This window comes from Crinia signifera, chromosome 3 (genome assembly GCF_055691185.1).
Source record: "Crinia signifera chromosome 3, ASM5569118v1, whole genome shotgun sequence".
In the NCBI taxonomy this organism is placed as follows: domain Eukaryota; kingdom Metazoa; phylum Chordata; class Amphibia; order Anura; family Myobatrachidae; genus Crinia; species Crinia signifera.
In genome coordinates, this window is record NC_139219.1 from 321,782,768 (window position 1) to 321,806,368 (window position 23,601).

The 23,601-nt window shown below is 41.2% G+C and overlaps 44 non-coding genes across 44 annotated transcripts; all 44 read right to left on the reverse strand.

The window, feature by feature from the left end:
- Positions 1–304: 304 nt before the first annotated feature.
- TRNAA-CGC (transfer RNA alanine (anticodon CGC)) lies at positions 305–376 on the reverse strand. The gene has a single exon. It is a non-coding gene; the product is annotated as a tRNA-Ala (tRNA).
- Positions 377–1,846: 1,470 nt separating this feature from the next.
- On the reverse strand, positions 1,847–1,918 carry TRNAA-UGC (transfer RNA alanine (anticodon UGC)). Its single transcript has one exon. It is a non-coding gene; the product is annotated as a tRNA-Ala (tRNA).
- Positions 1,919–2,366: 448 nt separating this feature from the next.
- TRNAA-UGC (transfer RNA alanine (anticodon UGC)) lies at positions 2,367–2,438 on the reverse strand. Its single transcript has one exon. It is a non-coding gene; the product is annotated as a tRNA-Ala (tRNA).
- A 448-nt stretch (positions 2,439–2,886) lies between these two features.
- On the reverse strand, positions 2,887–2,958 carry TRNAA-UGC (transfer RNA alanine (anticodon UGC)). The gene has a single exon. It is a non-coding gene; the product is annotated as a tRNA-Ala (tRNA).
- A 448-nt stretch (positions 2,959–3,406) lies between these two features.
- TRNAA-CGC (transfer RNA alanine (anticodon CGC)) lies at positions 3,407–3,478 on the reverse strand. The gene has a single exon. It is a non-coding gene; the product is annotated as a tRNA-Ala (tRNA).
- A 448-nt stretch (positions 3,479–3,926) lies between these two features.
- Positions 3,927–3,998, reverse strand: TRNAA-UGC (transfer RNA alanine (anticodon UGC)). The gene has a single exon. It is a non-coding gene; the product is annotated as a tRNA-Ala (tRNA).
- Positions 3,999–4,446: 448 nt separating this feature from the next.
- On the reverse strand, positions 4,447–4,518 carry TRNAA-UGC (transfer RNA alanine (anticodon UGC)). Its single transcript has one exon. It is a non-coding gene; the product is annotated as a tRNA-Ala (tRNA).
- Positions 4,519–4,966: 448 nt separating this feature from the next.
- TRNAA-UGC (transfer RNA alanine (anticodon UGC)) lies at positions 4,967–5,038 on the reverse strand. Its single transcript has one exon. It is a non-coding gene; the product is annotated as a tRNA-Ala (tRNA).
- A 448-nt stretch (positions 5,039–5,486) lies between these two features.
- On the reverse strand, positions 5,487–5,558 carry TRNAA-CGC (transfer RNA alanine (anticodon CGC)). Its single transcript has one exon. It is a non-coding gene; the product is annotated as a tRNA-Ala (tRNA).
- Positions 5,559–6,006: 448 nt separating this feature from the next.
- On the reverse strand, positions 6,007–6,078 carry TRNAA-UGC (transfer RNA alanine (anticodon UGC)). Its single transcript has one exon. It is a non-coding gene; the product is annotated as a tRNA-Ala (tRNA).
- A 448-nt stretch (positions 6,079–6,526) lies between these two features.
- TRNAA-CGC (transfer RNA alanine (anticodon CGC)) lies at positions 6,527–6,598 on the reverse strand. Its single transcript has one exon. It is a non-coding gene; the product is annotated as a tRNA-Ala (tRNA).
- A 448-nt stretch (positions 6,599–7,046) lies between these two features.
- On the reverse strand, positions 7,047–7,118 carry TRNAA-UGC (transfer RNA alanine (anticodon UGC)). The gene has a single exon. It is a non-coding gene; the product is annotated as a tRNA-Ala (tRNA).
- Positions 7,119–7,566: 448 nt separating this feature from the next.
- TRNAA-CGC (transfer RNA alanine (anticodon CGC)) lies at positions 7,567–7,638 on the reverse strand. The gene has a single exon. It is a non-coding gene; the product is annotated as a tRNA-Ala (tRNA).
- A 448-nt stretch (positions 7,639–8,086) lies between these two features.
- On the reverse strand, positions 8,087–8,158 carry TRNAA-CGC (transfer RNA alanine (anticodon CGC)). Its single transcript has one exon. It is a non-coding gene; the product is annotated as a tRNA-Ala (tRNA).
- A 448-nt stretch (positions 8,159–8,606) lies between these two features.
- On the reverse strand, positions 8,607–8,678 carry TRNAA-CGC (transfer RNA alanine (anticodon CGC)). The gene has a single exon. It is a non-coding gene; the product is annotated as a tRNA-Ala (tRNA).
- Positions 8,679–9,126: 448 nt separating this feature from the next.
- Positions 9,127–9,198, reverse strand: TRNAA-UGC (transfer RNA alanine (anticodon UGC)). Its single transcript has one exon. It is a non-coding gene; the product is annotated as a tRNA-Ala (tRNA).
- Positions 9,199–9,646: 448 nt separating this feature from the next.
- On the reverse strand, positions 9,647–9,718 carry TRNAA-UGC (transfer RNA alanine (anticodon UGC)). The gene has a single exon. It is a non-coding gene; the product is annotated as a tRNA-Ala (tRNA).
- Positions 9,719–10,166: 448 nt separating this feature from the next.
- TRNAA-CGC (transfer RNA alanine (anticodon CGC)) lies at positions 10,167–10,238 on the reverse strand. Its single transcript has one exon. It is a non-coding gene; the product is annotated as a tRNA-Ala (tRNA).
- A 448-nt stretch (positions 10,239–10,686) lies between these two features.
- Positions 10,687–10,758, reverse strand: TRNAA-UGC (transfer RNA alanine (anticodon UGC)). The gene has a single exon. It is a non-coding gene; the product is annotated as a tRNA-Ala (tRNA).
- Positions 10,759–11,206: 448 nt separating this feature from the next.
- On the reverse strand, positions 11,207–11,278 carry TRNAA-UGC (transfer RNA alanine (anticodon UGC)). The gene has a single exon. It is a non-coding gene; the product is annotated as a tRNA-Ala (tRNA).
- Positions 11,279–11,726: 448 nt separating this feature from the next.
- TRNAA-UGC (transfer RNA alanine (anticodon UGC)) lies at positions 11,727–11,798 on the reverse strand. The gene has a single exon. It is a non-coding gene; the product is annotated as a tRNA-Ala (tRNA).
- Positions 11,799–12,246: 448 nt separating this feature from the next.
- On the reverse strand, positions 12,247–12,318 carry TRNAA-UGC (transfer RNA alanine (anticodon UGC)). The gene has a single exon. It is a non-coding gene; the product is annotated as a tRNA-Ala (tRNA).
- A 448-nt stretch (positions 12,319–12,766) lies between these two features.
- TRNAA-UGC (transfer RNA alanine (anticodon UGC)) lies at positions 12,767–12,838 on the reverse strand. The gene has a single exon. It is a non-coding gene; the product is annotated as a tRNA-Ala (tRNA).
- Positions 12,839–13,102: 264 nt separating this feature from the next.
- On the reverse strand, positions 13,103–13,174 carry TRNAA-UGC (transfer RNA alanine (anticodon UGC)). Its single transcript has one exon. It is a non-coding gene; the product is annotated as a tRNA-Ala (tRNA).
- Positions 13,175–13,622: 448 nt separating this feature from the next.
- TRNAA-UGC (transfer RNA alanine (anticodon UGC)) lies at positions 13,623–13,694 on the reverse strand. The gene has a single exon. It is a non-coding gene; the product is annotated as a tRNA-Ala (tRNA).
- Positions 13,695–14,142: 448 nt separating this feature from the next.
- TRNAA-UGC (transfer RNA alanine (anticodon UGC)) lies at positions 14,143–14,214 on the reverse strand. The gene has a single exon. It is a non-coding gene; the product is annotated as a tRNA-Ala (tRNA).
- Positions 14,215–14,662: 448 nt separating this feature from the next.
- TRNAA-CGC (transfer RNA alanine (anticodon CGC)) lies at positions 14,663–14,734 on the reverse strand. The gene has a single exon. It is a non-coding gene; the product is annotated as a tRNA-Ala (tRNA).
- Positions 14,735–15,182: 448 nt separating this feature from the next.
- On the reverse strand, positions 15,183–15,254 carry TRNAA-CGC (transfer RNA alanine (anticodon CGC)). The gene has a single exon. It is a non-coding gene; the product is annotated as a tRNA-Ala (tRNA).
- A 448-nt stretch (positions 15,255–15,702) lies between these two features.
- Positions 15,703–15,774, reverse strand: TRNAA-UGC (transfer RNA alanine (anticodon UGC)). The gene has a single exon. It is a non-coding gene; the product is annotated as a tRNA-Ala (tRNA).
- Positions 15,775–16,222: 448 nt separating this feature from the next.
- Positions 16,223–16,294, reverse strand: TRNAA-UGC (transfer RNA alanine (anticodon UGC)). Its single transcript has one exon. It is a non-coding gene; the product is annotated as a tRNA-Ala (tRNA).
- Positions 16,295–16,742: 448 nt separating this feature from the next.
- Positions 16,743–16,814, reverse strand: TRNAA-UGC (transfer RNA alanine (anticodon UGC)). The gene has a single exon. It is a non-coding gene; the product is annotated as a tRNA-Ala (tRNA).
- A 448-nt stretch (positions 16,815–17,262) lies between these two features.
- On the reverse strand, positions 17,263–17,334 carry TRNAA-CGC (transfer RNA alanine (anticodon CGC)). The gene has a single exon. It is a non-coding gene; the product is annotated as a tRNA-Ala (tRNA).
- Positions 17,335–17,782: 448 nt separating this feature from the next.
- On the reverse strand, positions 17,783–17,854 carry TRNAA-UGC (transfer RNA alanine (anticodon UGC)). Its single transcript has one exon. It is a non-coding gene; the product is annotated as a tRNA-Ala (tRNA).
- Positions 17,855–18,302: 448 nt separating this feature from the next.
- TRNAA-CGC (transfer RNA alanine (anticodon CGC)) lies at positions 18,303–18,374 on the reverse strand. Its single transcript has one exon. It is a non-coding gene; the product is annotated as a tRNA-Ala (tRNA).
- Positions 18,375–18,822: 448 nt separating this feature from the next.
- Positions 18,823–18,894, reverse strand: TRNAA-UGC (transfer RNA alanine (anticodon UGC)). The gene has a single exon. It is a non-coding gene; the product is annotated as a tRNA-Ala (tRNA).
- A 448-nt stretch (positions 18,895–19,342) lies between these two features.
- On the reverse strand, positions 19,343–19,414 carry TRNAA-UGC (transfer RNA alanine (anticodon UGC)). Its single transcript has one exon. It is a non-coding gene; the product is annotated as a tRNA-Ala (tRNA).
- A 448-nt stretch (positions 19,415–19,862) lies between these two features.
- On the reverse strand, positions 19,863–19,934 carry TRNAA-UGC (transfer RNA alanine (anticodon UGC)). Its single transcript has one exon. It is a non-coding gene; the product is annotated as a tRNA-Ala (tRNA).
- Positions 19,935–20,382: 448 nt separating this feature from the next.
- Positions 20,383–20,454, reverse strand: TRNAA-UGC (transfer RNA alanine (anticodon UGC)). Its single transcript has one exon. It is a non-coding gene; the product is annotated as a tRNA-Ala (tRNA).
- A 448-nt stretch (positions 20,455–20,902) lies between these two features.
- TRNAA-CGC (transfer RNA alanine (anticodon CGC)) lies at positions 20,903–20,974 on the reverse strand. Its single transcript has one exon. It is a non-coding gene; the product is annotated as a tRNA-Ala (tRNA).
- A 448-nt stretch (positions 20,975–21,422) lies between these two features.
- Positions 21,423–21,494, reverse strand: TRNAA-UGC (transfer RNA alanine (anticodon UGC)). Its single transcript has one exon. It is a non-coding gene; the product is annotated as a tRNA-Ala (tRNA).
- Positions 21,495–21,942: 448 nt separating this feature from the next.
- TRNAA-UGC (transfer RNA alanine (anticodon UGC)) lies at positions 21,943–22,014 on the reverse strand. Its single transcript has one exon. It is a non-coding gene; the product is annotated as a tRNA-Ala (tRNA).
- A 448-nt stretch (positions 22,015–22,462) lies between these two features.
- Positions 22,463–22,534, reverse strand: TRNAA-UGC (transfer RNA alanine (anticodon UGC)). Its single transcript has one exon. It is a non-coding gene; the product is annotated as a tRNA-Ala (tRNA).
- A 448-nt stretch (positions 22,535–22,982) lies between these two features.
- Positions 22,983–23,054, reverse strand: TRNAA-UGC (transfer RNA alanine (anticodon UGC)). The gene has a single exon. It is a non-coding gene; the product is annotated as a tRNA-Ala (tRNA).
- A 448-nt stretch (positions 23,055–23,502) lies between these two features.
- TRNAA-UGC (transfer RNA alanine (anticodon UGC)) lies at positions 23,503–23,574 on the reverse strand. The gene has a single exon. It is a non-coding gene; the product is annotated as a tRNA-Ala (tRNA).
- Between the last annotated feature and the right edge of the window lie 27 nt (positions 23,575–23,601).

Sequence of the window (23,601 nt, forward strand, 5' to 3'; positions counted from 1 at the left end):
CACATCTGATAAGGATGCAAGTTAATGCCCATTCCACACTTTAGATTGCTGTAAGTCTTAACACGAGGCTGGTTTAGTATCAGAATCTCCTATCTTATATAATGAATGGCATTGATATTGATCAAGTGTTCAAAGTAAAGGACATTTTTATATTTAGTTTGATCAGCAGTATCATACCTTGGTAGAAAGACGCACAGGATGTATGCTATGACTGCCTACTGAGCATTGCAGAATAAGGCTTTTCAAGGCGTCTCTTTTGGAGAGGATGCATACAGTTAAGCAAGAATCTTGATTTTGCAAAAGATGGAGATGCCGGGGATTGAACCCGGGGCCTCATACATGCGAAGCATGCGCTCTACCACTGAGCTACATCCCCTGCGTTGAAAACGTCTTGTGAGCAACTGTAGATTTTCAGTGTACTCAGGATCTGCAACTTTCCAGGGTTCTAATGGTGTCTCTTAGAGTATGGAGCAATGATAATCATTATAACTTGCTAGAGGTTCAAAGACACCAGAGTGTCCACATCTGATAAGGATGCAAGTTAATGCCCATTCCACACTTTAGATTGCTGTAAGTCTTAACACGAGGCTGGTTTAGTATCAGAATCTCCTATCTTATATAATGAATGGCATTGATATTGATCAAGTGTTCAAAGTAGAGGACATTTTTATATTTAGTTTGATCAGCAGTATCATACCTTGGTAGAAAGACGCACAGGATGTATGCTATGACTGCCTACTGAGCATTGCAGAATAAGGCTTTTCAAGGCGTCTCTTTTGGAGAGGATGCATACAGTTAAGCAAGAATCTTGATTTTGCAAAAGATGGAAATGCCAGGGATTGAACTCGGGGCCTCATACATGCGCTCTACCACTGAGCTACATCCCCTGCGTTGAAAACGTTTCGTGAGCAACTGTAGATTTTCAGTGTACTCAGGATCTGCAACTTTCCAGGGTTCTAATGGTGTCTCTTAGAGTATGGAGCAATGATAATCATTATAACTTGCTAGAGGTTCAAAGACACCAGAGTGTCCACATCTGATAAGGATGCAAGTTAATGCCCATTCCACACTTTAGATTGCTGTAAGTCTTAACACGAGGCTGGTTTAGTATCAGAATCTCCTATTTTATATAATGAATGGCATTGATATTGATCAAGTGTTCAAAGTAGAGGACATTTTTATATTTAGTTTGATCAGCAGTATCATACCTTGGTAGAAAGACGCACAGGATGTATGCTATGACTGCCTACTGAGCATTGCAGAATAAGGCTTTTCAAGGCGTCTCTTTTGGAGAGGATGCATACAGTTAAGCAAGAATCTTGATTTTGCAAAAGATGGAAATGCCAGGGATTGAACTCGGGGCCTCATACATGCGCTCTACCACTGAGCTACATCCCCTGCGTTGAAAACGTTTCGTGAGCAACTGTAGATTTTCAGTGTACTCAGGATCTGCAACTTTCCAGGGTTCTAATGGTGTCTCTTAGAGTATGGAGCAATGATAATCATTATAACTTGCTAGAGGTTCAAAGACACCAGAGTGTCCACATCTGATAAGGATGCAAGTTAATGCCCATTCCACACTTTAGATTGCTGTAAGTCTTAACACGAGGCTGGTTTAGTATCAGAATCTCCTATTTTATATAATGAATGGCATTGATATTGATCAAGTGTTCAAAGTAGAGGACATTTTTATATTTAGTTTGATCAGCAGTATCATATCTTGGTAGAAAGACGCACAGGATGTATGCTATGACTGCCTACTGAGCATTGCAGAATAAGGCTTTTCAAGGCGTCTCTTTTGTAAAGGATGCATACAGTTAAGCAAGAATCTTGATTTTGCAAAAGATGGAAATGCCGGGGATTGAACCCGGGGCCTCATACATGCAAAGCATGCGCTCTACCACTGAGCTACATCCCCTGCGTTGAAAACGTTTCGTGAGCAACTGTAGATTTTCAGTGTACTAAGGATCTGCGGCTTTCCAGGGTTCTAATGGTGTCTCTTAGAGTATGGAGCAATGATAATCATTATAACTTGCTAGAGGTTCAAAGACACCAGAGTGTCCACATCTGATAAGGATGCAAGTTAATGCCCATTCCACACTTTAGATTGCTGTAAGTCTTAACACGAGGCTGGTTTAGTATCAGAATCTCCTATCTTATATAATGAATGGCATTGATATTGATCAAGTGTTCAAAGTAAAGGACATTTTTATATTTAGTTTGATCAGCAGTTTCATACCTTGGTAGAAAGACGCACAGGATGTATGCTATGACTGCCTACTGAGCATTGCAGAATAAGGCTTTTCAAGGCGTCTCTTTTGGAGAGGATGCATACAGTTAAGCAAGAATCTTGATTTTGCAAAAGATGGAGATGCCGGGGATTGAACCCGGGGCCTCATACATGCAAAGCATGCGCTCTACCACTGAGCTACATCCCCTGCGTTGAAAACGTTTCGTGAGCAACTGTAGATTTTCAGTGTACTCAGGATCTGCAACTTTCCAGGGTTCTAATGGTGTCTCTTAGAGTATGGAGCAATGATAATCATTATAACTTGCTAGAGGTTCAAAGACACCAGAGTGTCCACATCTGATAAGGATGCAAGTTAATGCCCATTCCACACTTTAGATTGCTGTAAGTCTTAACACGAGGCTGGTTTAGTATCAGAATCTCCTATCTTATATAATGAATGGCATTGATATTGATCAAGTGTTCAAAGTAGAGGACATTTTTATATTTAGTTTGATCAGCAGTATCATACCTTGGTAGAAAGACGCACAGGATGTATGCTATGACTGCCTACTGAGCATTGCAGAATAAGGCTTTTCAAGGCGTCTCTTTTGGAGAGGATGCATACAGTTAAGCAAGAATCTTGATTTTGCGAAAGATGGAGATGCCGGGGATTGAACCCGGGGCCTCATACATGCAAAGCATGCGCTCTACCACTGAGCTACATCCCCTGCGTTGAAAACGTTTCGTGAGCAACTGTAGATTTTCAGTGTACTCAGGATCTGCAACTTTCCAGGGTTCTAATGGTGTCTCTTAGAGTATGGAGCAATGATAATCATTATAACTTGCTAGAGGTTCAAAGACACCAGAGTGTCCACATCTGATAAGGATGCAAGTTAATGCCCATTCCACACTTTAGATTGCTGTAAGTCTTAACACGAGGCTGGTTTAGTATCAGAATCTCCTATCTTATATAATGAATGGCATTGATATTGATCAAGTGTTCAAAGTAGAGGACATTTTTATATTTAGTTTGATCAGCAGTATCATACCTTGGTAGAAAGACGCACAGGATGTATGGTATGACTGCCTACTGAGCATTGCAGAATAAGGCTTTTCAAGGCGTCTCTTTTGGAGAGGATGCATACAGTTAAGCAAGAATCTTGATTTTGCAAAAGATGGAGATGCCGGGGATCGAACCCGGGGCCTCATACATGCGAAGCATGCGCTCTACCACTGAGCTACATCCCCTGCGTTGAAAATGTTTCGTGAGCAACTGTAGATTTTCAGTGTACTCAGGATCTGCGGCTTTCCAGGGTTCTAATGGTGTCTCTTAGAGTATGGAGCAATGATAATCATTATAACTTGCTAGAGGTTCAAAGACACCAGAGTGTCCACATCTGATAAGGATGCAAGTTAATGCCCATTCCATACTTTAGATTGCTGTAAGTCTTAACACGAGGCTGGTTTAGTATCAGAATCTCCTATTTTATATAATGAATGGCATTGATATTGATCAAGTGTTGAAAGTAGAGGACATTTTTATATTTAGTTTGATCAGCAGTATCATACCTTGGTAGAAAGACGCACAGGATGTATGCTATGACTGCCTACTGAGCATTGCAGAATAAGGCTTTTCAAGGCGTCTCTTTTGGAGAGGATGCATACAGTTAAGCAAGAATCTTGATTTTGCAAAAGATGGAGATGCCGGGGATTGAACCCGGGGCCTCATACATGCAAAGCATGCGCTCTACCACTGAGCTACATCCCCTGCGTTGAAAACGTTTCGTGAGCAACTGTAGATTTTCAGTGTACTCAGGATCTGCAACTTTCCAGGGTTCTAATGGTGTCTCTTAGAGTATGGAGCAATGATAATCATTATTACTTCCTAGAGGTTCAAAGACACCAGAGTGTCCACATCTGATAAGGATGCAAGTTAATGCCCATTCCACACTTTAGATTGCTGTAAGTCTTAACACGAGGCTGGTTTAGTATCAGAATCTCCTATCTTATATAATGAATGGCATTGATATTGATCAAGTGTTCAAAGTAGAGGACATTTTTATATTTAGTTTGATCAGCAGTATCATACCTTGGTAGAAAGACGCACAGGATGTATGCTATGACTGCCTACTGAGCATTGCAGAATAAGGCTTTTCAAGGCGTCTCTTTTGGAGAGGATGCATACAGTTAAGCAAGAATCTTCATTTTGCAAAAGATGGAGATGCCGGGGATTGAACCCGGGGCCTCATACATGCAAAGCATGCGCTCTACCACTGAGCTACATCCCCTGCGTTGAAAACGTTTCGTGAGCAACTGTAGATTTTCAGTGTACTCAGGATCTGCAACTTTCCAGGGTTCTAATGGTGTCTCTTAGAGTATGGAGCAATGATAATCATTATAACTTGCTAGAGGTTCAAAGACACCAGAGTGTCCACATCTGATAAGGATGCAAGTTAATGCCCATTCCACACTTTAGATTGCTGTAAGTCTTAACACGAGGCTGGTTTAGTATCAGAATCTCCTATCTTATATAATGAATGGCATTGATATTGATCAAGTGTTCAAAGTAGAGGACATTTTTATATTTAGTTTGATCCGCAGTATCATACCTTGGTAGAAAGACGCACAGGATGTATGCTATGACTGCCTACTGAGCATTGCAGAGTAAGGATTTTCAAGGCGTCTCTTTTGGAGAGGATGCATACAGTTAAGCAAGAATCTTGATTTTGCAAAAGATAGAGATGCCGGGGATTGAACCCGGGGCCTCATACATGCAAAGCATGCGCTCTACCACTGAGCTACATCCCCTGCGTTGAAAATGTTTCGTGAGCAACTGTAGATTTTCAGTGTACTCAGGATCTGCAACTTTCCAGGGTTCTAATGGTGTCTCTTAGAGTATGGAGCAATGATAATCATTATAACTTGCTAGAGGTTCAAAGACACCAGAGTGTCCACATCTGATAAGGATGCAAGTTAATGCCCATTCCACACTTTAGATTGCTGTAAGTCTTAACACGAGGCTGGTTTAGTATCAGAATCTCCTATTTTATATAATGAATGGCATTGATATTGATCAAGTGTTCAAAGTAGAGGACATTTTTATATTTAGTTTGATCAGCAGTATCATACCTTGGTAGAAAGACGCACAGGATGTATGCTATGACTGCCTACTGAGCATTGCAGATTAAGGCTTTTCAAGGCGTCTCTTTTGGAGAGGATGCATACAGTTAAGCAAGAATCTTGATTTTGCAAAAGATGGAGATGCCGGGGATTGAACCCGGGGCCTCATACATGCGAAGCATGCGCTCTACCACTGAGCTACATCCCCTGCGTTGAAAATGTTTCGTGAGCAACTGTAGATTTTCAGTGTACTCAGGATCTGCGGCTTTCCAGGGTTCTAATGGTGTCTCTTAGAGTATGGAGCAATGATAATCATTATAACTTGCTAGAGGTTCAAAGACACCAGAGTGTCCACATCTGATAAGGATGCAAGTTAATGCCCATTCCACACTTTTGATTGCTGTAAGTCTTAACACGAGGCTGGTTTAGTATCAGAATCTCCTATTTTATATAATGAATGGCATTGATATTGATCAAGTGTTCAAAGTAGAGGACATTTTTATATTTAGTTTGATCAGCAGTATCATACCTTGGTAGAAAGACGCACAGGATGTATGCTATGACTGCCTACTGAGCATTGCAGAATAAGGCTTTTCAAGGCGTCTCTTTTGGAGAGGATGCATACAGTTAAGCAAGAATCTTGATTTTGCAAAAGATGGAGATGCCGGGGTTTGAACCCGGGGCCTCATACATGCAAAGCATGCGCTCTACCACTGAGCTACATCCCCTGCGTTGAAAACGTTTCGTGAGCAACTGTAGATTTTCAGTGTACTCAGGATCTGCAACTTTCCAGGGTTCTAATGGTGTCTCTTAGAGTATGGAGCAATGATAATCATTATAACTTGCTAGAGGTTCAAAGACACCAGAGTGTCCACATCTGATAAGGATGCAAGTTAATGCCCATTCCACACTTTAGATTGCTGTAAGTCTTAACACGAGGCTGGTTTAGTATCAGAATCTCCTATCTTATATAATGAATGGCATTGATATTGATCAAGTGTTCAAAGTAGAGGACATTTTTATATTTAGTTTGATCAGCAGTATCATACCTTGGTAGAAAGACGCACAGGATGTATGCTATGACTGCCTACTGAGCATTGCAGAATAAGGCTTTTCAAGGTGTCTCTTTTGGAGAGGATACATACAGTTAAGCAAGAATCTTGATTTTGCAAAAGATGGAGATGCCGGGGATTGAACCTGGGGCCTCATACATGCGAAGCATGCGCTCTACCACTGAGCTACATCTCCTGCATCGAAAATGTTTCGTGAGCAACTGTAGATTTTCAGTGTACTCAGGATCTGCGGCTTTCCAGGGTTCTAATGGTGTCTCTTAGAGTATGGAGCAATGATAATCATTATAACTTGCTAGAGGTTCAAAGACACCAGAGTGTCCACATCTGATAAGGATGCAAGTTAATGCCCATTCCACATTTTAGATTGCTGTAAGTCTTAACACGAGGCTGGTTTAGTATCAGAATCTCCTATTTTATATAATGAATGGCATTGATATTGATCAAGTGTTCAAAGTAGAGGACATTTTTATATTTAGTTTGATCAGCAGTATCATACCTTGGTAGAAAGACGCACAGGATGTATGCTATGACTGCCTACTGAGCATTGCAGAATAAGGCTTTTCAAGGCGTCTCTTTTGGAGAGGATGCATACAGTTAAGCAAGAATCTTGATTTTGCAAAAGATGGAGATGCCGGGGATTGAACCCGGGGCCTCATACATGCAAAGCATGCGCTCTACCACTGAGCTACATGCCCTGCGTTGAAAACGTTTCGTGAGCAACTGTAGATTTTCAGTGTACTCAGGATCTGCAACTTTCCAGGGTTCTAATGGTGTCTCTTAGAGTATGGAGCAATGATAATCATTATAACTTGCTAGAGGTTCAAAGACACCAGAGTGTCCACATCTGATAAGGATGCAAGTTAATGCCCATTCCACACTTTAGATTGCTGTAAGTCTTAACACGAGGCTGGTTTAGTATCAGAATCTCCTATCTTATATAATGAATTGCATTGATATTGATCAAGTGTTCAAAGTAGAGGCCATTTTTATATTTAGTTTGATCAGCAGTATCATACCTTGGTAGAAAGACGCACAGGATGTATGCTATGACTGCCTACTGAGCATTGCAGAATAAGGCTTTTCAAGGCGTCTCTTTTGGAGAGGATGCATACAGTTAAGCAAGAATCTTGATTTTGCAAAAGATGGAGATGCCGGGGATTGAACCCGGGGCCTCATACATGCGAAGCATGTGCTCTACCACTGAGCTACATCCCCTGCGTTGAAAATGTTTCGTGAGCAACTGTAGATTTTCAGTGTTCTCAGGATCTGCGGCTTTCCAGGGTTCTAATGGTGTCTCTTAGAGTATGGAGCAATGATAATCATTATAACTTGCTAGAGGTTCAAAGACACCAGAGTGTCCACATCTGATAAGGATGCAAGTTAATGCCCATTCCACACTTTAGATTGCTGTAAGTCTTAACACGAGGCTGGTTTAGTATCAGAATCTCCTATCTTATATAATGAATGGCATTGATATTGATCAAGTGTTCAAAGTAGAGGACATTTTTATATTTAGTTTGATCAGCAGTATTATACCTTGGTAGAAAGACGCACAGGATGTATGCTACGACTGCCTACTGAGCATTGCAGAATAAGGCTTTTCAAGGCGTCTCTTTTGGAGAGGATGCATACAGTTAAGCAAGAATCTTGATTTTGCAAAAGATGGAGATGCCGGGGATTGAACCCGGGGCCTCATACATGCGAAGTATGCGCTCTACCACTGAGCTACATCCCCTGCGTTGAAAATGTTTTGTGAGCAACTGTAGATTTTCAGTGTACTCAGGATCTGCGGCTTTCCAGGGTTCTAATGGTGTCTCTTAGAGTATGGAGCAATGATAATCATTATAACTTGCTAGAGGTTCAAAGACACCAGAGTGTCCACATCTGATAAGGATTCAAGTAAATGCCCATTCCACACTTTAGATTGCTGTAAGTCTTAACACGAGGCTGGTTTAGTATCAGAATCTCCTATCTTATATAATGAATGGCATTGATATTGATCAAGTGTTCAAAGTAAAGGACATTTTTATATTTAGTTTGATCAGCAGTATCATACCTTCGTAGAAAGACGCACAGGATGTATGCTATGACTGTCTACTGAGCATTGCAGAATAAGGCTTTTCAAGGCGTCTCTTTTGGAGAGGATGCATACAGTTAAGCAAGAATCTTGATTTTGCAAAAGATGGAGATGCCGGGGATCGAACCCGGGGCCTCATACATGCGAAGCATGCGGTCTACCACTGAGCTACATCCCCTGCGTTGAAAATGTTTCGTGAGCAACTGTAGATTTTCAGTGTACTCAGGATCTGCGGCTTTCCAGGGTTCTAATGGTGTCTCTTAGAGTATGGAGCAATGATAATCATTATAACTTGCTGGAGGTTCAAAGACACCAGAGTGTCCACATCTGATAAGGATGCAAGTTAATGCCCATTCCACATTTTAGATTGCTGTAAGTCTTAACACGAGGCTGGTTTAGTATCAGAATCTCCTATTTTATATAATGAATGGCATTGATATTGATCAAGTGTTCAAAGTAAAGGACATTTTTATATTTAGTTTGATCAGCAGTATCATACCTTGGTAGAAAGACGCACAGGATGTATGCTATGACTGCCTACTGAGCATTGCAGAATAAGGCTTTTCAAGGCGTCTCTTTTGGAGAGGATGCATACAGTTAAGCAAGAATCTTGATTTTGCAAAAGATGGAGATGCCGGGGATTGAACCCGGGGCCTCATACATGCAAAGCATGCGCTCTACCACTGAGCTACATCCCCTGCGTTGAAAACGTTTCGTGAGCAACTGTAGATTTTCAGTGTACTCAGGATCTGCAACTTTCCAGGGTTCTAATGGTGTCTCTTAGAGTATGGAGCAATGATAATCATTATAACTTGCTAGAGGTTCAAAGACACCAGAGTGTCCACATCTGATAAGGATGCAAGTTAATGCCCATTCCACACTTTAGATTGCTGTAAGTCTTAACACGAGGCTGGTTTAGTATCAGAATCTCCTATTTTATATAATGAATGGCATTGATATTGATCAAGTGTTCAAAGTAGAGGACATTTTTATATTTAGTTTGATCAGCAGTATCATACCTTGGTAGAAAGACGCACAGGATGTATGCTATGACTGCCTACTGAGCATTGCAGAATAAGGCTTTTCAAGGCGTCTCTTTTGGAGAGGATGCATACAGTTAAGCAAGAATCTTGATTTTGCAAAAGATGGAGATGCCGGGGATTGAACCCGGGGCCTCATACATGCAAAGCATGCGCTCTACCACTGAGCTACATCCCCTGCGTTGAAAACGTTTCGTGAGCAACTGTAGATTTTCAGTGTACTCAGGATCTGCAACTTTCCAGGGTTCTAATGGTGTCTCTTAGAGTATGGAGCAATGATAATCATTATAACTTGCTAGAGGTTCAAAGACACCAGAGTGTCCACATCTGATAAGGATGCAAGTTAATGCCCATTCCACACTTTAGATTGCTGTAAGTCTTAACACGAGGCTGGTTTAGTATCAGAATCTCCTATTTTATATAATGAATGGCATTGATATTGATCAAGTGTTCAAAGTAGAGGACATTTTTATATTTAGTTTGATCAGCAGTATCATACCTTGGTAGAAAGACGCACAGGATGTATGCTATGACTGCCTACTTAGCATTGCAGAATAAGGCTTTTCAAGGCATCTCTTTTGGAGAGGATGCATACAGTTAAGCAAGAATCTTGATTTTGCAAAAGATGGAGATGCCGGGGATTGAACCCGGGGCCTCATACATGCGAAGCATGCGCTCTAACACTGAGCTACATCCCCTGCGTTGAAAATGTTTCGTGAGCAACTGTAGATTTTCAGTGTACTCAGGATCTGCGGCTTTCCAGGGTTCTAATGGTGTCTCTTAGAGTATGGAGCAATGATAATCATTATAACTTGCTAGAGGTTCAAAGACACCAGAGTGTCCACATCTGATAAGGATGCAAGTTAATGCCCATTCCACACTTTAGATTGCTGTAAGTCTTAACACGAGGCTGGTTTAGTATCAGAATCTCCTATCTTATATAATGAATGGCATTGATATTGATCAAGTGTTCAAAGTAGAGGACATTTTTATATTTAGTTTGATCAGCAGTATCATACCTTGGTAGAAAGACGCACAGGATGTATGCTATGACTGCCTACTGAGCATTGCAGAATAAGGCTTTTCAAGGCGTCTCTTTTGGAGAGGATGCATACAGTTAAGCAAGAATCTTGATTTTGCAAAAGATGGAGATGCCGGGGATTGAACCCGGGGCCTCATACATGCAAAGCATGCGCTCTACCACTGAGCTACATCCCCTGCGTTGAAAACGTTTCGTGAGCAACTGTAGATTTTCAGTGTACTCAGGATCTGCAACTTTCCAGGGTTCTAATGGTGTCTCTTAGAGTATGGAGCAATGATAATCATTATAACTTGCTAGAGGTTCAAAGACACCAGAGTGCCCACATCTGATAAGGATGCAAGTTAATGCCCATTCCACACTTTAGATTGCTGTAAGTCTTAACACGAGGCTGGTTTAGTATCAGAATCTCCTATCTTATATAATGAATGGCATTGATATTGATCAAGTGTTCAAAGTAGAGGACATTTTTATATTTAGTTTGATCAGCAGTATCATACCTTGGTAGAAAGACGCACAGGATGTATGCTATGACTGCCTACTGAGCATTGCAGAGTAATGATTTTCAAGGCGTCTCTTTTGGAGAGGATGCATACAGTTAAACAAGAATCTTGATTTTGCAAAATATGGAGATGCCGGGGATTGAACCCGGGGCCTCATACATGCAAAGCATGCGCTCTACCACTGAGCTACATCCCCTGCGTTGAAAACGTTTCGTGAGCAACTGTAGATTTTCAGTGTACTCAGGATCTGCAACTTTCCAGGGTTCTAATGGTGTCTCTTAGAGTATGGAGCAATGATAATCATTATAACTTGCTAGAGGTTCAAAGACACCAGAGTGTCCACATCTGATAAGGATGCAAGTTAATGCCCATTCCACACTTTAGATTGCTGTAAGTCTTAACACGAGGCTGGTTTAGTATCAGAATCTCCTATTTTATATAATGAATGGCATTGATATTGATCAAGTGTTCAAAGTAGAGGACATTTTTATATTTAGTTTGATCAGCAGTATCATACCTTGGTAGAAAGACGCACAGGATGTATGCTATGACTGCCTACTGAGCATTGCAGAATAAGGCTTTTCAAGGCGTCTCTTTTGGAGAGGATGCATACAGTTAAGCAAGAATCTTGATTTTGCAAAAGATGGAGATGCCGGGGATTGAACCCGGGGCCTCATACATGCAAAGCATGCGCTCTACCACTGAGCTACATCCCCTGCGTTGAAAAGATTTCGTGAGCAACTGTAGATTTTCAGTGTACTCAGGATCTGCAACTTTCCAGGGTTCTAATGGTGTCTCTTAGAGTATGGAGCAATGATAATCATTATAACTTGCTAGAGGTTCAAAGACACCAGAGTGTCCACATCTGATAAGGATGCAAGTTAATGCCCATTCCACACTTTAGATTGCTGTAAGTCTTAACACGAGGCTGGTTTAGTATCAGAATCTCCTATTTTATATAATGAATGGCATTGATATTGATCAAGTGTTCAAAGTAGAGGACATTTTTATATTTAGTTTGATCAGCAGTATCATACCTTGGTAGAAAGACGCACAGGATGTATGCTATGACTGCCTACTGAGCATTGCAGAGTAATGATTTTCAAGGCGTCTCTTTTGGAGAGGATGCATACAGTTAAGCAAGAATCTTGATTTTGCAAAAGATGGAGATGCCGGGGATTGAACCCGGGGCCTCATACATGCAAAGCATGAGCTCTACCACTGAGCTACATCCCCTGCGTTGAAAACGTTTCGTGAGCAACTGTAGATTTTCAGTGTACTCAGGATCTGCAACTTTCCAGGGTTCTAATGGTGTCTCTTAGAGTATGGAGCAATGATAATCATTATAACTTGCTAGAGGTTCAAAGACACCAGAGTGCCCACATCTGATAAGGATGCAAGTTAATGCCCATTCCACACTTTAGATTGCTGTAAGTCTTAACACGAGGCTGGTTTAGTATCAGAATCTCCTATCTTATATAATGAATGGCATTGATATTGATCAAGTGTTCAAAGTAGAGGACATTTTTATATTTAGTTTGATCAGCAGTATCATACCTTGGTAGAAAGACGCACAGGATGTATGCTATGACTGCCTACTGAGCATTGCAGAGTAATGATTTTCAAGGCGTCTCTTTTGGAGAGGATGCATACAGTTAAACAAGAATCTTGATTTTGCAAAAGATGGAGATGCCGGGGATTGAACCCGGGGCCTCATACATGCAAAGCATGCGCTCTACCACTGAGCTACATCCCCTGCGTTGAAAACGTTTCGTGAGCAACTGTAGATTTTCAGTGTACTCAGGATCTGCAACTTTCCAGGGTTCTAATGGTGTCTCTTAGAGTATGGAGCAATGATAATCATTATAACTTGCTAGAGGTTCAAAGACACCAGAGTGTCCACATCTGATAAGGATGCAAGTTAATGCCCATTCCACACTTTAGATTGCTGTAAGTCTTAACACGAGGCTGGTTTAGTATCATGCATAAAGTTAAGCAAGAATCTTGATTTTGCAAAAGATGGAGATGCCGGGGATTGAACCCGGGGCCTCATACATGCAAAGCATGCGCTCTACCACTGAGCTACATCCCCTGCGTTGAAAACGTTTCGTGAGCAACTGTAGATTTTCAGTGTACTCAGGATCTGCAACTTTCCAGGGTTCTAATGGTGTCTCTTAGAGTATGGAGCAATGATAATCATTATAACTTGCTAGAGGTTCAAAGACACCAGAGTGCCCACATCTGATAAGGATGCAAGTTAATGCCCATTCCACACTTTAGATTGCTGTAAGTCTTAACACGAGGCTGGTTTAGTATCAGAATCTCCTATCTTATATAATGAATGGCATTGATATTGATCAAGTGTTCAAAGTAGAGGACATTTTTATATTTAGTTTGATCAGCAGTATCATACCTTGGTAGAAAGACGCACAGGATGTATGCTATGACTGCCTACTGAGCATTGCAGAGTAATGATTTTCAAGGCGTCTCTTTTGGAGAGGATGCATACAGTTAAACAAGAATCTTGATTTTGCAAAAGATGGAGATGCTGGGGATTGAACCCGGGGCCTCATACATGCAAAAAATGCGCTCTACCACTGAGCTACATCCCCTGCGTTGAAAACGTTTCGTGAGCAACTGTAGATTTTCAGTGTACTCAGGATCTGCAACTTTCCAGGGTTCTAATGGTGTCTCTTAGAGTATGGAGCAATGATAATCATTATAACTTGCTAGAGGTTCAAAGACACCAGAGTGTCCACATCTGATAAGGATGCAAGTTAATGCCCATTCCACACTTTAGATTGCTGTAAGTCTTAACACGAGGCTGGTTTAGTATCAGAATCTCCTATCTTATATAATGAATGGCATTGATATTGATCAAGTGTTCAAAGTAGAGGACATTTTTATATTTAGTTTGATCAGCAGTATCATACCTTGGTAGAAAGACGCACAGGATGTATGCTATGACTGCCTACTGAGCATTGCAGAATAAGGCTTTTCAAGGCGTCTCTTTTGGAGAGGATGCATACAGTTAAGCAAGAATCTTGATTTTGCAAAAGATGGAGATGCCGGGGATTGAACCCGGGGCCTCATACATGCAAAGCATGCGCTCTACCACTGAGCTACATCCCCTGCGTTGAAAACGTTTCGTGAGCAACTGTAGATTTTCAGTGTACTCAGGATCTGCAACTTTCCAGGGTTCTAATGGTGTCTCTTAGAGTATGGAGCAATGATAATCATTATAACTTGCTAGAGGTTCAAAGACACCAGAGTGTCCACATCTGATAAGGATGCAAGTTAATGCCCATTCCACACTTTAGATTGCTGTAAGTCTTAACACGAGGCTGGTTTAGTATCAGAATCTCCTATCTTATATAATGAATGGCATTGATATTGATCAAGTGTTCAAAGTAGAGGACATTTTTATATTTAGTTTGATCAGCAGTATCATACCTTGGTAGAAAGACGCACAGGATGTATGCTATGACTGCCTACTGAGCATTGCAGAATAAGGCTTTTCAAGGCGTCTCTTTTGGAGAGGATGCATACAGTTAAGCAAGAATCTTGATTTTGCAAAAGATGGAGATGCCGGGGATTGAACCCGGGGCCTCATACATGCGAAGCATGCGCTCTACCACTGAGCTACATCCCCTGCGTTGAAAACGTTTCGTGAGCAACTGTAGATTTTCAGTGTACTCAGGATCTGCAACTTTCCAGGGTTCTAATGGTGTCTCTTAGAGTATGGAGCAATGATAATCATTATAACTTGCTAGAGGTTCAAAGACACCAGAGTGTCCACATCTGATAAGGATGCAAGTTAATGCCCATTCCACACTTTAGATTGCTGTAAGTCTTAACACGAGGCTGGTTTAGTATCAGAATCTCCTATCTTATATAATGAATGGCATTGATATTGATCAAGTGTTCAAAGTAGAGGACATTTTTATATTTAGTTTGATCAGCAGTATCATACCTTGGTAGAAAGACGCACAGGATGTATGCTATGACTGCCTACTGAGCATTGCAGAATAAGGCTTTTCAAGGTGTCTCTTTTGGAGAGGATGCATACAGTTAAGCAAGAATCTTGATTTTGCAAAAGATGGAGATGCCGGGGATTGAACCCGGGGCCTCATACATGCGAAGCATGCGCTCTACCACTAAGCTACATCACCTGCGCTGAAAATGTTTCGTGAGCAACTGTAGATTTTCAGTGTACTCAGGATCTGCGGCTTTCCAGGGTTCTAATGGTGTCTCTTAGAGTATGGAGCAATGATAATCATTATAACTTGCTAGAGGTTCAAAGACACCAGAGTGTCCACATCTGATAAGGATGCAAGTTAATGCCCATTCCACATTTTAGATTGCTGTAAGTCTTAACACGAGGCTGGTTTAGTATCAGAATCTCCTATTTTATATAATGAATGGCATTGATATTGATCAAGTGTTGAAAGTAGAGGACATTTTTATATTTAGTTTGATCAGCAGTATCATACCTTGGTAGAAAGACGCACAGGATGTATGCTATGACTGCCTACTGAGCATTGCAGAATAAGGCTTTTCAAGGCGTCTCTTTTGGAGAGGATGCATACAGTTAAGCAAGAATCTTGATTTTGCAAAAGATGGAGATGCCGGGGATTGAACCCGGGGCCTCATACATGCAAAGCATGCGCTCTACCACTGAGCTACATCCCCTGCGTTGAAAACGTTTCGTGAGCAACTGTAGATTTTCAGTGTACTCAGGATCTGCAACTTTCCAGGGTTCTAATGGTGTCTCTTAGAGTATGGAGCAATGATAATCATTATAACTTGCTAGAGGTTCAAAGACACCAGAGTGTCCACATCTGATAAGGATGCAAGTTAATGGCCATTCCACACTTTAGATTGCTGTAAGTCTTAACACAAGACTGGTTTAGTATCAGAATCTCCTATCTTATATAATGAATGGCATTGATATTGATCAAGTGTTCAAAGTAGAGGACATTTTTATATTTAGTTTGATCAGCAGTATCATACCTTGGTAGAAAGACGCACAGGATGTATGCTATGACTGCCTACTGAGCATTGCAGAGTAATGATTTTCAAGGCGTCTCTTTTGGAGAGGATGCATACAGTTAAACAAGAATCTTGATTTTGCAAAAGATGGAGATGCCGGGGATTGAACCCGGGGCCTCATACATGCAAAGCATGCGCTCTACCACTGAGCTACATCCCCTGCGTTGAAAACGTTTCGTGAGCAACTGTAGATTTTCAGTGTACTCAGGATCTGCAACTTTCCAGGGTTCTAATGGTGTCTCTTAGAGTATGGAGCAATGATAATCATTATAACTTGCTAGAGGTTCAAAGACACCAGAGTGTCCACATCTGATAAGGATGCAAGTTAATGCCCATTCCACACTTTAGATTGCTGTAAGTCTTAACACGAGGCTGGTTTAGTATCAGAATCTCCTATTTTATATAATGAATGGCATTGATATTGATCAAGTGTTCAAAGTAGAGGACATTTTTATATTTAGTTTGATCAGCAGTATCATACCTTGGTAGAAAGACGCACAGGATGTATGCTATGACTGCCTACTGAGCATTGCAGAATAAGGCTTTTCAAGGCGTCTCTTTTGGAGAGGATGCATACAGTTAAGCAAGAATCTTGATTTTGCAAAAGATGGAGATGCCGGGGATTGAACCCGGGGCCTCATACATGCAAAGCATGCGCTCTACCACTGAGCTACATCCCCTGCGTTGAAAACGTTTCGTGAGCAACTGTAGATTTTCAGTGTACTCAGGATCTGCAACTTTCCAGGGTTCTAATGGTGTCTCTTAGAGTATGGAGCAATGATAATCATTATAACTTGCTAGAGGTTCAAAGACACCAGAGTGTCCACATCTGATAAGGATGCAAGTTAATGCCCATTCCACACTTTAGATTGCTGTAAGTCTTAACACGAGGCTGGTTTAGTATCAGAATCTCCTATCTTATATAATGAATGGCATTGATATTGATCAAGTGTTCAAAGTAGAGGACATTTTTATATTTAGTTTGATCAGCAGTATCATACCTTGGTAGAAAGACGCACAGGATGTATGCTATGACTGCCTACTGAGCATTGCAGAATAAGGCTTTTCAAGGTGTCTCTTTTGGAGAGGATGCATACAGTTAAGCAAGAATCTTGATTTTGCAAAAGATGGAGATGCCGGGGATTGAACCCGGGGCCTCATACATGCGAAGCATGCGCTCTACCACTAAGCTACATCCCCTGCGTTGAAAATGTTTCGTGAGCAACTGTAGATTTTCAGTGTACTCAGGATCTGCGGCTTTCCAGGGTTCTAATGGTGTCTCTTAGAGTATGGAGCAATGATAATCATTATAACTTGCTAGAGGTTCAAAGACACCAGAGTGTCCACATCTGATAAGGATGCAAGTTAATGCCCATTCCACATTTTAGATTGCTGTAAGTCTTAACACGAGGCTGGTTTAGTATCAGAATCTCCTATTTTATATAATGAATGGCATTGATATTGATCAAGTGTTCAAAGTAGAGGACATTTTTATATTTAGTTTGATCAGCAGTATCATACCTTGGTAGAAAGACGCACAGGATGTATGCTATGACTGCCTACTGAGCATTGCAGAATAAGGCTTTTCAAGGCGTCTCTTTTGGAGAGGATGCATACAGTTAAGCAAGAATCTTGATTTTGCAAAAGATGGAGATGCCGGGGATTGAACCCGGGGCCTCATACATGCAAAGCATGCGCTCTACCACTGAGCTACATCCCCTGCGTTGAAAACGTTTCGTGAGCAACTGTAGATTTTCAGTGTACTCAGGATCTGCAACTTTCCAGGGTTCTAATGGTGTCTCTTAGAGTATGGAGCAATGATAATCATTATAACTTGCTAGAGGTTCAAAGACACCAGAGTGTCCACATTTGATAAGGATGCAAGTTAATGCCCGTTCCACACTTTAGATTGCTTTAAGTCTTAACACGAGGCTGGTTTAGTATCAGAATCTCCTATCTTATATAATGAATTGCATTGATATTGATCAAGTGTTCAAAGTAGAGGACATTTTTATATTTAGTTTGATCAGCAGTATCATACCTTGGTAGAAAGACGCACAGGATGTATGCTATGACTGCCTACTGAGCATTGCAGATTAAGGCTTTTCAAGGCGTCTCTTTTGGAGAGGATGCATACAGTTAAGCAAGAATCTTGATTTTGCAAAAGATGGAGATGCTGGGGATTGAACCCGGGGCCTCATACATGCGAAGCATGCGCTCTAACACTGAGCTACATCCCCTGCGTTGAAAATGTTTCGTGAGCAACTGTAGATTTTCAGTGTACTCAGGATCTGCGGCTTTCCAGGGTTCTAATGGTGTCTCTTAGAGTATGGAGCAATGATAATCATTATAACTTGCTAGAGGTTCAAAGACACCAGAGTGTCCACATCTGATAAGGATGCAAGTTAATGCCCATTCCACACTTTAGATTGCTGTAAGTCTTAACACGAGGCTGGTTTAGTATCAGAATCTCCTATCTTATATAATGAATGGCATTGATATTGATCAAGTGTTCAAAGTAAAGGACATTTTTATATTTAGTTTGATCAGCAGTATCATACCTTGGTAGAAAGACGCACAGGATGTATGCTATGACTGCCTACTGAGCATTGCAGAATAAGGCTTTTCAAGGCGTCTCTTTTGGAGAGGATGCATACAGTTAAGCAAGAATCTTGATTTTGCAAAAGATGGAGATGCCGGGGATTGAACCCGGGGCCTCATACATGCAAAGCATGCGCTCTACCACTGAGCTACATCCCCTGCGTTGCAAACGTTTCGTGAGCAACTGTAGATTTTCAGTGTACTCAGGATCTGCAACTTTCCAGGGTTCTAATGGTGTCTCTTAGAGTATGGAGCAATGATAATCATTATAACTTGCTAGAGGTTCAAAGACACCAGAGTGTCCACATCTGATAAGGATGCAAGTTAATGGCCATTCCACACTTTAGATTGCTGTAAGTCTTAACACAAGGCTGGTTTAGTATCAGAATCTCCTATCTTATATAATGAATGGCATTGATATTGATCAAGTGTTCAAAGTAGAGGACATTTTTATATTTAGTTTGATCAGCAGTATCATACCTTGGTAGAAAGACGCACAGGATGTATGCTATGACTGCCTACTGAGCATTGCAGAGTAAGGATTTTCAAGGCGTCTCTTTTGGAGAGGATGCATACAGTTAAGCAAGAATCTTGATTTTGCAAAAGATGGAGATGCCAGGGATTGAACCTGGGGCCTCATACATGCAAAGCATGCGCTCTACCACTGAGCTACATCCCCTGCGTTGAAAACGTTTCGTGAGCAACTGTAGATTTTCAGTGTACTCAGGATCTGCAACTTTCCAGGGTTCTAATGGTGTCTCTTAGAGTATGGAGCAATGATAATCATTATAACTTGCTAGAGGTTCAAAGACACCAGAGTGTCCACATCTGATAAGGATGCAAGTTAATGCCCATTCCACACTTTAGATTGCTGTAAGTCTTAACACGAGGCTGGTTTAGTATCAGAATCTCCTATCTTATATAATGAATGGCATTGATATTGATCAAGTGTTCAAAGTAGAGGACATTTTTATATTTAGTTTGATCAGCAGTATCATACCTTGGTAGAAAGACGCACAGGATGTATGCTATGACTGCCTACTGAGCATTGCAGAATAAGGCTTTTCAAGGCGTCTCTTTTGGAGAGGATGCATACAGTTAAGCAAGAATCTTGATTTTGCAAAAGATGGAGATGCCGGGGATTGAACCCGGGGCCTCATACATGCAAAGCATGCGCTCTACCACTGAGCTACATCCCCTGCGTTGAAAACGTTTCGTGAGCAACTGTAGATTTTCAGTGTACTCAGGATCTGCAACTTTCCAGGGTTCTAATGGTGTCTCTTAGAGTATGGAGCAATGATAATCATTATAACTTGCTAGAGGTTCAAAGACACCAGAGTGTCCACATCTGATAAGGATGCAAGTTAATGCCCATTCCACACTTTAGATTGCTGTAAGTCTTAACACGAGGCTGGTTTAGTATCAGAATCTCCTATCTTATATAATGAATGGCATTGATATTGATCAAGTGTTCAAAGTAAAGGACATTTTTATATTTAGTTTGATCAGCAGTATCATACCTTGGTAGAAAGACGCACAGGATGTATGCTATGACTGCCTACTGAGCATTGCAGAATAAGGCTTTTCAAGGCGTCTCTTTTGGAGAGGATGCATACAGTTAAGCAAGAATCTTGATTTTGCAAAAGATGGAGATGCCGGGGATTGAACCCGGGGCCTCATACATGCAAAGCATGCGCTCTACCACTGAGCTACATCCCCTGCGTTGCAAACGTTTCGTGAGCAACTGTAGATTTTCAGTGTACTCAGGATCTGCAACTTTCCAGGGTTCTAATGGTGTCTCTTAGAGTATGGAGCAATGATAATCATTATAACTTGCTAGAGGTTCAAATACACCAGAGTGTCCACATCTGATAAGGATGCAAGTTAATGGCCATTCCACACTTTAGATTGCTGTAAGTCTTAACACAAGGCTGGTTTAGTATCAGAATCTCCTATCTTATATAATGAATGGCATTGATATTGATCAAGTGTTCAAAGTAGAGGACATTTTTATATTTAGTTTGATCAGCAGTATCATACCTTGGTAGAAAGACGCACAGGATGTATGCTATGACTGCCTACTGAGCATTGCAGAATAAGGCTTTTCAAGGCGTCTCTTTTGGAGAGGATGCATACAGTTAAGCAAGAATCTTGATTTTGCAAAAGATGGAGATGCTGGGGATTGAACCCGGGGCCTCATACATGCGAAGCATGCGCTCTACCACTGAGCTACATCCCCTGCGTTGAAAATGTTTCGTGAGCAACTGTAGATTTTCAGTGTACTCAGGATCTGCGGCTTTCCAGGGTTCTAATGGTGTCTCTTAGAGTATGGAGCAATGATAATCATTATAACTTGCTAGAGGTTCAAAGACACCAGAGTGTCCACATCTGATAAGGATGCAAGTTAATGCCCATTCCACACTTTAGATTGCTGTAAGTCTTAACACGAGGCTGGTTTAGTATCAGAATCTCCTATCTTATATAATGAATGGCATTGATATTGATCAAGTGTTCAAAGTAAAGGACATTTTTATATTTAGTTTGATCAGCAGTATCATACCTTGGTAGAAAGACGCACAGGATGTATGCTATGACTGCCTACTGAGCATTGCAGAGTAAGGATTTTCAAGGCGTCTCTTTTGGAGAGGATGCATACAGTTAAGCAAGAATCTTGATTTTGCAGAAGATGGAGATGCCGGGGATTGAACCCGGGGCCTCATACATGCAAAGCATGCGCTCTACCACTGAGCTACATCCCCTGCGTTGAAAACGTTTCGTGAGCAACTGTAGATTTTCAGTGTACTCAGGATCTGCAACTTTCCAGGGTTCTAATGGTGTCTCTTAGAGTATGGAGCAATGATAATCATTATAACTTGCTGGAGGTTCAAAGACACCAGAGTGTCCACATCTGATAAGGATGCAAGTTAATGCCCATTCCACACTTTAGATTGCTGTAAGTCTTAACACGAGGCTGGTTTAGTATCAGAATCTCCTATTTTATATAATGAATGGCATTGATATTGATCAAGTGTTCAAAGTAGAGGACATTTTTATATTTAGTTTGATCAGCAGTATCATACCTTGGTAGAAAGACGCACAGGATGTATGCTATGACTGCCTAGTGAGCATTGCAGAGTAAGGATTTTCAAGGCGTCTCTTTTGGAGAGGATGCATACAGTTAAGCAAGAATCTTGATTTTGCAAAAGATGGAGATGCCAGGGATTGAACCTGGGGCCTCATACATGCAAAGCATGCGCTCTACCACTGAGCTACATCCCCTGCGTTGAAAACGTTTCGTGAGCAACTGTAGATTTTCAGTGTACTCAGGATCTGCAACTTTCCAGGGTTCTAATGGTGTCTCTTAGAGTATGGAGCAATGATAATCATTATAACTTGCTAGAGGTTCAAAGACACCAGAGTGTCCACATCTGATAAGGATGCAAGTTAATGCCCATTCCACACTTTAGATTGCTGTAAGTCTTAACACGAGGCTGGTTTAGTATCAGAATCTCCTATCTTATATAATGAATGGCATTGATATTGATCAAGTGTTCAAAGTAGAGGACATTTTTATATTTAGTTTGATCAGCAGTATCATACCTTGGTAGAAAGACGCACAGGATGTATGCTATGACTGCCTACTGAGCATTGCAGAGTAAGGATTTTCAAGGCGTCTCTTTTGGAGAGGATGCATACAGTTAAGCAAGAATCTTGATTTTGCAGAAGATGGAGATGCCGGGGATTGAACCCGGGGCCTCATACATGCAAAGCATGCGCTCTACCACTGAGCTACATCCCCTGCGTTGAAAACGTTTCGTGAGCAACTGTAGATTTTCAGTGTACTCAGGATCTGCAACTTTCCAGGGTTCTAATGGTGTCTCTTAGAGTATGGAGCAATGATAATCATTATAACTTGCTGGAGGTTCAAAGACACCAGAGTGTCCACATCTGATAAGGATGCAAGTTAATGCCCATTCCACACTTTAGATTGCTGTAAGTCTTAACACGAGGCTGGTTTAGTATCAGAATCTCCTATTTTATATAATGAATGGCATTGATATTGATCAAGTGTTCAAAGTAGAGGACATTTTTATATTTAGTTTGATCAGCAGTATCATACCTTGGTAGAAAGACGCACAGGATGTATGCTATGACTGCCTACTGAGCATTGCAGAATAAGGCTTTTCAAGGCGTCTCTTTTGGAGAGGATGCATACAGTTAAGCAAGAATCTTGATTTTGCAAAAGATGGAGATGCCGGGGATTGAACCCGGGGCCTCATACATGCAAAGCATGCGCTCTACCACTGAGCTACATCCCCTGCGTTGAAAATGTTTCGTGAGCAACTGTAGATTTTCAGTGTACTCAGGATCTGCGGCTTTCCAGGGTTCTAATGGTGTCTCTTAGAGTATGGAGCAATGATAATCATTATAACTTGCTAGAGGTTCAAAGACACCAGAGTGTCCACATCTGATAAGGATGCAAGTTAATGCCCATTCCACACTTTAGATTGCTGTAAGTCTTAACACGAGGCTGGTTTAGTATCAGAATCTCCTATCTTATATAATGAATGGCATTGATATTGATCAAGTGTTCAAAGTAAAGGACATTTTTATATTTAGTTTGATCAGCAGTATCATACCTTGGTAGAAAGACGCACAGGATGTATGCTATGACTGCCTACTGAGCATTGCAGAATAAGGCTTTTCAAGGCGTCTCTTTTGGAGAGGATGCATACAGTTAAGCAAGAATCTTGATTTTGCAAAAGATGGAGATGCCGGGGATTGAACCCGGGGCCTCATACATGCAAAGCATGCGCTCTACCACTGAGCTACATCCCCTGCGTTGCAAACGTTTCGTGAGCAACT